The following is a 9833-nucleotide window of genomic DNA, read 5'->3' as shown; positions in this document are numbered from 1 at the left end:
GAAGGGTGTAAGTTGCTCCCGGAATATATATCTACACTGTAAAATAAAAATTGTAGTTTGGAGTAAGCTACTGGTCTATCAAATCATTCAGAGTTTTATTCTACCACAGCAAGAAGGCTTTCTCACAATTGGACGGCAGCCGGATCGCAAACGCGGCCTATATTGAACTCGGGGAGTCGATGCTCTCTTCTCCTGCGAGCGGAAGTAGTAATAACAACCAAATAACGATAAAGAGCCATCAGATAGTCCTTTTCCAGGTCGATGTTAGTACCTTCTTCTGTTATAAACATTCAAAAAACTAAATCTACAGCTGACGGTGATGCAACCGATCTGATCTTATTTTTGTTACCAACCAATAGAAACCTGACAACCTTGTAGTAAGCCCTGTGTTCGAAAAGTGTGGGGCCGATGACGAGGCAGTGAAAATTTGGTAAGTCCCCGTCACATAGCAAGATGTTGTTGGAGCCCACCTTCACATACATCGTAATGTAACCTTTAGAAAACTTCTCCTGAAGTGCGTGTAGTTGCTTATAGAATCCTTACTTCTCCTCTGTATCGAAAATCCTCATTGATGCCTAACACTGTATAATTATGGTGCTCCTTAACTTGGACCTGCATCTCCCAACCAGGAACCCCTCAAAAATTGGTCTCCATATCATGAAGAGTGGGAGGAGGTATACTCTCTAGAGTCTCACCATCCCACTTCGCTTAGGTCTAGAATGTTCAGCTTATATCGCCGGAATTCTCCTTCTCTCCTCAGCAGGCATTTTGAGGCCTTTCGCTACAGTTCTCGCTTGCTACAAATCCATAGATTGGTTAAGCAAGCCGATTATACCAAACATAAGGCTAACATCGAAATTGTATTGAACCTCAAAATAGGCCTCAATTTCGGCGGTTACCTTTTTACCGGTGCCAAATTTCTTCCAGGGAATATTATCTTGAAGTCTGAAAACAGGAAAAAGTTGCTGGGAGCCAGATCTGGTGAATACGGTGGATACAAAAGCAATACGAAGCCAGATTCGGTCGAAGCCGGCTGCGATGCCAACACCCATCACGAAGTCTGGGGAAGCAGCGACACCAATCGAAGAGGTGAGTACCTTCTTGAATTTATTTTTAGCAATGCCACCACCAATGCAAACAAAGGATTGCTTAAACCTCACTAAAAGGAACCTCCGAATCATAGTGGGAATTCTCACTAGTCACTGTCGGCTAAACTATCACCTAGACAAGGTAAGGATATCTACCGACACTGGTTGCAGGTTCTGTCCGGAATGTGATGAAACCTCTATACACGTTCCGGGACAATGTCCGGCAATTGCGCTAAGTAGGTCGAGGCATCTGGGAGACCACTTAATACCAGATGCAAAGTTGAAAGATCCGAAAGTAGGGAATACACTGAAATTTCTAACGATTATTGGCTTGCTTGAGATCATCATCATCACCAACGGCGCAACAACCGGTATTCGGTCTAGGCCTGCCTCAATAAGGAACTCCAGACATCCCGGTTTTGCGCTGAGGTCCACCAATTCGATATCCCCAAAAGCTGTCTGGCGTCCTGGCCTACGCCATCGCTCCATCTTAGGCAGGGTCTGCCTCGTCTTCTTTTTCTACCATAGATATTGCCCTTATAAACTTTCCGGGTGGGATCATCCTCATCCATACGGATTAAGTGACCCGCCCACCGTAACCTATTGAGCTGGACTTTATCTACAACCGGACGATCATGGTATCGCTCATAGATTTCGTCATTGTGTAGGCTACGGAATCGTCCATCCTCATGTAGGGGACCAAACATTCTTCAGAGGATTCTTCTCTCGTACGCGGCCAAGAGTTCGCAATTCTTCTTGCTAAGAACCCAAGTTTCCGAGGAATACATGAGGACTGGCAAGATCATTGTCTTGTACAGTAAGAGCTTTGCCCCTATGATGAGACGTTTGGAGCGGAACAGCTTTTGTAAGCTGAAATAGGCTCTGTTGGCTGACAACAACCATGCGCGGATTTCATCATCGTAGCTGTTATCGGTTGTGATTTTCGACCCTAGTTAGGAGAAATTGTCAACGGTCTCAAAGTTGTATCTCCTATCCTTATTCTTCCTGTTTGACCAGTGCGGTTTGATGTTGTTGGTTGGTTCGTCTTCGGTGCTGACGTTGCCACCATTTGCTTTGCCTTTATTGATGTGCAGCCCAAGATCTCGCGCCAATATCCGCCTGCTCGATCTGGATGAAGGCAGTTTATGCGTCTCGGGTGGTTCTTCCCATGATGTCGATATCGTCAGCATAGGCCAGTAGTTGGGTGGACTTAAAGTGGATCGTACCTCTTGTATTTACCTCAGCATCACGGATCACTTTCTCGAGGGCCAGGTTAAAGAGGACGCATGATAGCGCATCCCCTTGTCGTAGACCGTTGTTGATGTCGAATGGTCTTGAGAGTGATCCTGCTGCTTTTATCTGGCCTCGCACATTGGTCAAGGTCAGCCTAGTCAGTCTTATCAATTTCGTCGGGATATCGAGTTTTCTCATGGCCGTGTACAGTTTTACCCTGGCTATGCTACCATAGGTGGCTTTAAAATCGACGAATAGATGATGCAACTGTTGTCCATATTCCAGAGAAAATTTGATCTGTTGCTGATTTGCCTGGAGTAAAGCCTTTTTGGTGTGGGCCAATAATGTTCTGGGCGTATAGGGCTATCCGGCCTAGCAAGATAGTGGAGAATATCTTATAGATGGTACTCAGCAACGTGATACCTCTATAATTGCTGCACTGTGTGATATCTCCCTTTTTATGTATGAGACAGATAATGCCTCGTTGCCAATCGTCAGGCATTGATTCGCTGTCCCATACCTTGAGCACAAGTTCATGAACCACTTGGTGTAACTGGTCACCTCCAGATTTAACCAATTCCATCGGCTCCTGGCGACTTATGATTTTTTAGCCGATGAATTGAACGGACTGTTTTTCCTAAACTTGGTGGTGGCAGTATTTGTCCGTCGTCTTCAGTTGGCGAGATCTCCAGCTCGCCGATGTTCTAGTTGTTCAGTAGCTCATCAAAGCACTCAACCCATCACTCCAATATTCCCATTTTATCGGAAATCAGATTTCCCTCTTTGTCTCGGCAGGATAAGCATCGAGGTGTATAAGGCTGACTTGTTAGTAAAACTTGCGCGTCTGGTGCCGTTGCTCCCTGTACTTTTCTAGTTCACAGACCTGTTGGTTGTCCCAGGCTTCCTTTTTTCCGTCTGTGAAGTCGCTTCTCCGCTCGACGGAGTTCGTAATAAGTCTCTGCTCGTGCCAGCGTTCTACAGAAGCTTTCAGACACAGGCCTGACGAGAGGGGGATGGAATTACCACCGACTGGGAGTTTTCTCGACGACCTGAAATAGAAATATTAATGAAAGATAAAATAGCAGGGGGATTCGCATAATTTTCACCCTGGTTTTAGAAAAAAAGAGACTGCTTACAAACAAGCATGGATAGGAGCAAATATGGTCTGACCAATGCATCTAATTATATCTGTTCCATATGCCACTGACTCTTTGAGTAACCACAACGAGCAGCTCAGCCTTCCTTTTTGTCAGTCACTCCTCGGAATTTGCCACGGTATAGGAGCTCAAGCGCATGACGTTCGTCCGCACTCACAGCAGCAGTAATAGTCATCAGTTTCCTATGCACCGACGAGTACAGTTTTACAGATTTAGCAGTCAACTAACTACTTAACTTGCACCAGAAAAAGGAGCTTTTTGTGATGGTCCGATAATCATCAATATCCTCTGATAAGCTATTCCAGATGTTTGCCGTCCAGTAAGCAAGATAGTTTTCCCAACTATGCCGAATGACAGGCGTGTTGAGCTCAAAGCTTTTGAAAACGCTCTGGTTGCAGCGGCTCCCGGAGAACACCCGGAGCCTGCGCGGATTTCGGGCCACTGGGGTGCAGTTCGCTACAGTCGACAAAGTCTGCGAGGTGTACGCGTGCCCCGTGGTCGCAGAAGTGACTTAGGAAGGTCGAGGACCTTGGGACAATGGTGAATACACCTGCCGACGCGGTTTCCAATCTGACGGCGACTCTAAGCACTTTGCGTTGGGGAGGTAGATCTCGATTACAGTCACGGTTGAGGTCTGCTTCCCGAAAAGGGCGTTTTGGTAATCGCAAATTTACTGCTACTACCGTGAATTCGGAGCTCAAGCTACCACCGGATGCAATTTCAATACAACAAAAAACTAGGCTCGCAGGGTGCCGGCTACCCGAAACGCAGCATCACGTCGTCTTACAATTTGGTGTCGGTTCTCCTTGTACCCCATCCAAACACCTTAATACCACAAAACTTGCGACTGGCTTTGGTATACCAGCCATAATCATCGGACGGAACAGGGAATGCAATTTGAGTCTACTCTTTTCTCGGAGTTAGGCAAGTTCCTTAGTGTAAAATACTGTAAACTTATCCACATTATCATTGCCTACTACGTAATATTTCCTCTAAAATACTGTAAATTCATATGTATCTAAAAGTACAGGCTTACTAAGTATATGTAAATTTTGTATAAAATAGGAAACATGAATTGAAAATACGTAGTTCGTTAGAACTGTCAAAAGTAATCACGACGTGTTTTAATTCTTGTGGAGTTCAGCAATTGCTGCTCGCAGGATCACACTACGTGTTTCTTGTGGAGTTTAAGCAATTGCTGCTCCCATAGCCGGTTAGCCTGGAGTTTGACATTTTAGCTGCTCCGACTTTCCATAAACTCATTTAGAAAGAAAGTAAGGTAAAGAGGAACTATCAGTGGACTGGGAACATCACATTAGTTTCAACCATTGCATACCATCCGTAGTCCAATGGGATGCTGGAACGTTGGCAAAGTCGCCTTAATACTTGGCGACGATCCATCGTGGTTGTAGTCTGTGCTTTTCGGCCACATCGACCTTCACACAGCCCTTCGAGAGGAGTTCACGGGCAGCCCTGCGCAGATGATGTACGAAAAAAATCTGTCGCTCCCCGCCGACCTTGTGCTGGGTATCAGAACAAGGTTAAACGACACCAGCATGCTGCGTCTGCTCAGGGACGCAGTTTCAAGACTGCAGTCGACGCAATCTTCCCGATAGACGACGCCGGAGGTCAACACCCCCAGAGACCCCGAGATATTCCCGCAGGTCCTCATTAGGGTGGATACTCCTCGAAGGCCGCGGTACCCACCATACTCGAAAGCCCTTTTAAAGTCCTGGAGTGACAAAAGCATTCCTTCAAGCTCGACGTGCGGGACAGGCCCAAATGGGTCTCCTTGTCGAGACTGAAAGCTTTCACTAAGCCGGGAGATATCCCCTAAAAAGGCATCCACAAAGCGTCAGGTTCGCCCGGCAACACCATTGGCGGGAGCACGTCCGGGTTCCTCCGCTGAATCTGCGCGGTTTCAGCTGGGAGCATCGTCGGCGGTGTAAACGTCTCCGCCGACGCACTGAACTGACGCCGGCAAATCTAGCAACCTGACGTGGTCGTTTACGATCGACTTCGATGTTCAGACCAATCTTGGCAAGTGAATTCTCGTTGGTACAAATTGCGTGACCATACCATCGAAGACGCCTCTCTCGCAACTTTTCCACGATCGGAGCAACCCCATAACGATCGCGGATATCCTCATTTCGGATGTGATCTAAACGTGTGACGCCACTAGTCCAACGTAGTATCTTCGTCTCTAAAAAACAAATGTTATTGCAAAACGCGCAAAACAGTTTGAGTGTTATCTACACCAGAATGTCGAGTCGGCATCGGTGAAATTCTCGCTCAAGTTGTAGTAAGCAAGCATTCTGGGGAGCAGAATATCATTCCAGAATTCAATCACAGACCCTTGACGGAAGTAAAATGTTGTAGCTGAAAAATCGGTTAGTTTCGGAGTCGTGGTCGCCATTTCCAAGTCGAGATTTGCATGTTACTAGCCCACAAACCTCTACCCGTTTCAGTTGCCTTCTATGACAAGCAAGGGACACTTTGAGAACGGACTTGGGACAGTCTAGGACGGAGTTTTTAATGATAAGGTGAAAACAATTGCAAACTTATGAGTGGGTTCCACTGAAGTTTTCTTGTTTTTCCACTGAATATGTGCACCAGAAAAGCAACGGTAGCAGCAATTTTCAAAACATTACATTTGCCACACTTTTTCGAAGACCAATCCACCCCGGAACATAAAAAATACCTTCGTCATGCACCTACCGAAAAGTGCAAAACAAAGTCCTGCGAAAATTTCCATGCATGTCGAAATTCATCTCATATTTACATCTAGATCGGCCCACCTCGTTCATGTACCCTCAACAGACAGTTTTCTCGTGACCAGCATTCACCCCGTCATTCGTTCTGTACCCAGGAAATCAAAGCAAAGTGCTCAGCAGGATACAATCCAAACTCTACACCCTCAGAATATTTACAACCCCGGTCTCCTCTCGTCCTGCCGCTACTTGTAACCAACCGAGTTGGTTGGTAGCAAAGTGCTACTACTCCTTGGCGGTCAGATCGCGCTGTTTTTCCTGAACGGACTCAGTAATTGCTTCACGGTTTAACTTGTTGGCCATAAACAACGAATTTTCGCAGGAGGAGGCCGTCGTTGTTGATTCTTTTCGCCTTCAGATAGAGACAATATCCTTATGCATGTCCTTAGAGTGATGTGTAGTGGAACACAACCAGTTGGAGATGTCATCTTAATAAAACCGCACACTGTCACCACCGGTGTCGGGGTGAGTACGAGGCGGCGGTCCGTTTAGGCAAATTACGAGAAAATATTTTGGAAATGATTCGTTTCGGTGAAAATTGATTTGTTAGGGTTTTTCTTGTCTGGACCGATAGAGATATGTTGCTGGCAGCAGAAGTGTCTTGGAAAAATTCACTTTGGTTTTGATGATTGCTCGATGATTCTTGGCAATCATTGAATTACCTTTGTCAAGGAGTCTATCCAGTTCCTTGGGAGATCCAGATCCACTCATTTGAATGAGATAGTTTGTTCATATCTATCTACTTATGCATCCCCAATTCAAATCGAAATCCACTGCCAGCATCTAATCATTCGGTGGCATATACTGCGTTGATTTTATTGCCCGCCAAGCCATCTGCAATGACTTATGACAATATTCTCAAGAAAATCTTGATGGTCCTCTTAAAAACCAATTAGGTGAGACAGTTTCACAGCTTCCCTGCTCGATAAAGCGGCATCATCGTCGCCATCACCATAAGACCGAGCTGTACGACAATTTGATGATAGTGTTTACAAGAGCGCGGTGACAAATTAAAACCACTTATTCCGGGGATGCCCCGTCGAAGGGAATGGATGTAATGCACTTCCCAAGACAACGTCATAATTTAAGCGTCGATTCTTGAAGAAATGTCGGATTCCGGACAAGATGAGTTGAGGAAATAGTCGAAACGGCGGATCGGGATGGCAGTTGATAAATTTACCACATTTAATGCGGTTCCTTCCCACTAAAGACAAGTACCACTGATGTCTTTGGTGCCATTAAGCGGCGTTCGTTATGTAGGGAGTGTGGTCCTCCCCCAATATGTGTTCAAATGATTTGTCCACGAGGTTTCATAGTCGAAATGCTTTCCTTGTTCGATGTCTTCCTTTTCTGCTCAGGAAAGGTAGGGAAATGAATTGACACGAATGTGGAATTAAATGGTTTTATTGGAGACATAGATATGTGCACATGTGTAACTAGATGGCTGCGTTATATATCATGCTATATATATTTTACTAATTTTAACACGATAACAATAATTTATGAGAGAAATTAATTTTAGCACCAGTGCTCAAAAACTACAGACAGGGACGAGGTACTGTGGCCATCCAGGAAAATGATAAAACTGGTGACTCACATTTAATAATAATAATATCGGAGCTTGGACCCCGACCAAGCTCCGCCGAAGCCGGTCCCAAGCCCGGTTGTGAAAAGAGGAGGGATGGATAGTTTCAGTCTGAATGGCTGTACGCCACCGTAGCGTCTCAGGGGGTAGGTGAGGAAAGTGCAGGAACGTTGCAGTCTTGCAGATTACTCACTAAGGAAGCTATCTCAGCACCTGGCAGCTAGGGATAAAATGCACCACCAAAAATGAGAAGAAGGAGAAATTTAAGGTCCGGTACGGATAACCGATGGGAGTCGTCTGACTTGGTGACTGGGTCGGGCTCTCGTAATGGACAGCACGGCGTCGAAACCGCTAGTCGTGGGGCGGTTCGACGTCTAGGCGCCACGACGACCAGGAGCACAGCTCCGCCTGCTGCAGCTGTTTCGCCACAATCTGTGGCGACCACTTCAGCAGATTCGCGTAGCAAGCGGATGAAATGGACTGAAGAAATGAACCTCTTCATCATCCGCTCCTACTACGAAATAACGGCGGGAGCGGGTACAACATCTTACCGCCCCTTGTTGCCCCAGAGATTCGTCGAGCGTTTCCCACAATTCGCGCACGTGACTGTGCAGCGAGTCGCAGACCAGTACCGCTTTATTACTCGCAGCGACACAATCCCGGCCACCATCAGGGAACGTGTTCGACTTGAGGTCATCGGGGAAACTGGTGACCGAGAGTCGATGGGGGCAGAGACGGCGGCATCAACAACACCACGCCGCACTGCAGGCAACAGTTTCAGTACTCGCCGAAGCACTCTTCTCCACCGTCCAGCTGAGGTTTGCGCTGAGGTTCGGGACGAATTCCAAAGAGCGTGTATAGAATTCTCGGATATGGATCCTTTGCATAGACCAGGTATTCCCAGGCTCTGTGCATCTCCAGCAACTCCGGGAATTCTATCTCAAATCAATGACGAGATTGCATCCCGACTGTGTGCTGATATGTGTCTGCAGCAACTACAATCACTTGTGTATTGTGGTGCAGTTGCGGCTATCAGATTGCACGGTCAGAAGATTCGCTTTTGTGTTATTGGTTTGAGTGACAAAAGAGATCCACCATGGAAAATTCGTTTGGAACGTCGGCGAGACTCACTAAGGCAGGACATTGCTAGACTGATTCAGATCAGCACTGGCAATGCCAGCCGACGAGTGAGAAATAAAGTGCGGAGGGTTTACCGGAACTATGCCATCCCCTGTGAGACACCCGTAGTTGAAATTCTGGACACACTAAAACAGAAACTTTCTGTCATATGCAGTCGGTTAAGATGGTATGGCGAAAGTTATTCCAGACGTGTCCAGAATGAAACATACGCGAGGAACCAACGGAGCTTTTTCAGATCTCTCAACGAATCCCAACAGAGCGCCCAGACAATACAGTTCTTGGTGACGGAAGCGAAAGAGTATTGGGGTGGACTTTGGGGGTTACCTGCCCAGCATGCTGAGTGGATCACCGCCGAAGGCACCCGCCATGCCAATACACCTGGCATGAATTTTGCGGATGTTACCGAAGAGGAAGTTCGACGAGCCATAAAAATCTCGAAGAACTGGAGGAGCCCAGGTCTGGATCGGGTGCAGAATTTCTGGTATAAGAAATTTACCAGCGTACACAGTCGGTTGGCACGCAGTATAAATGAGGTCATGAGTCGGCCGGAGGAATTTCCACCTTTCCTCACTGCGGGGATTACCTACCTTATCCCTAAGAAGGACACGGTGCAGGACCCCGCAGACACAAGACCGATCACTTGCTTACCAACCCTCTACAAATTCATCACGTCCATTATTAGTGGAAGAATCAATGCGCACCTCGAAACCAACAGCATTCTGTCCGAGGAGCAGAAGGGATGCCGAGTTGGGTCCAGGGGTTGCAAAGAGCAACTCATTATAGACTCGGTAGTTGTAGAACTAGAGGCCAAAGAAACCTCTTTAGTTGCTATATCGATTATGCCAAGGCTTTTGCTAGC

This window comes from Hermetia illucens, chromosome 1 (genome assembly GCF_905115235.1).
Source record: "Hermetia illucens chromosome 1, iHerIll2.2.curated.20191125, whole genome shotgun sequence".
Taxonomy (NCBI): Eukaryota; Metazoa; Arthropoda; class Insecta; order Diptera; family Stratiomyidae; genus Hermetia; species Hermetia illucens.
Note: the sequence above shows the minus strand (reverse complement) of the source record.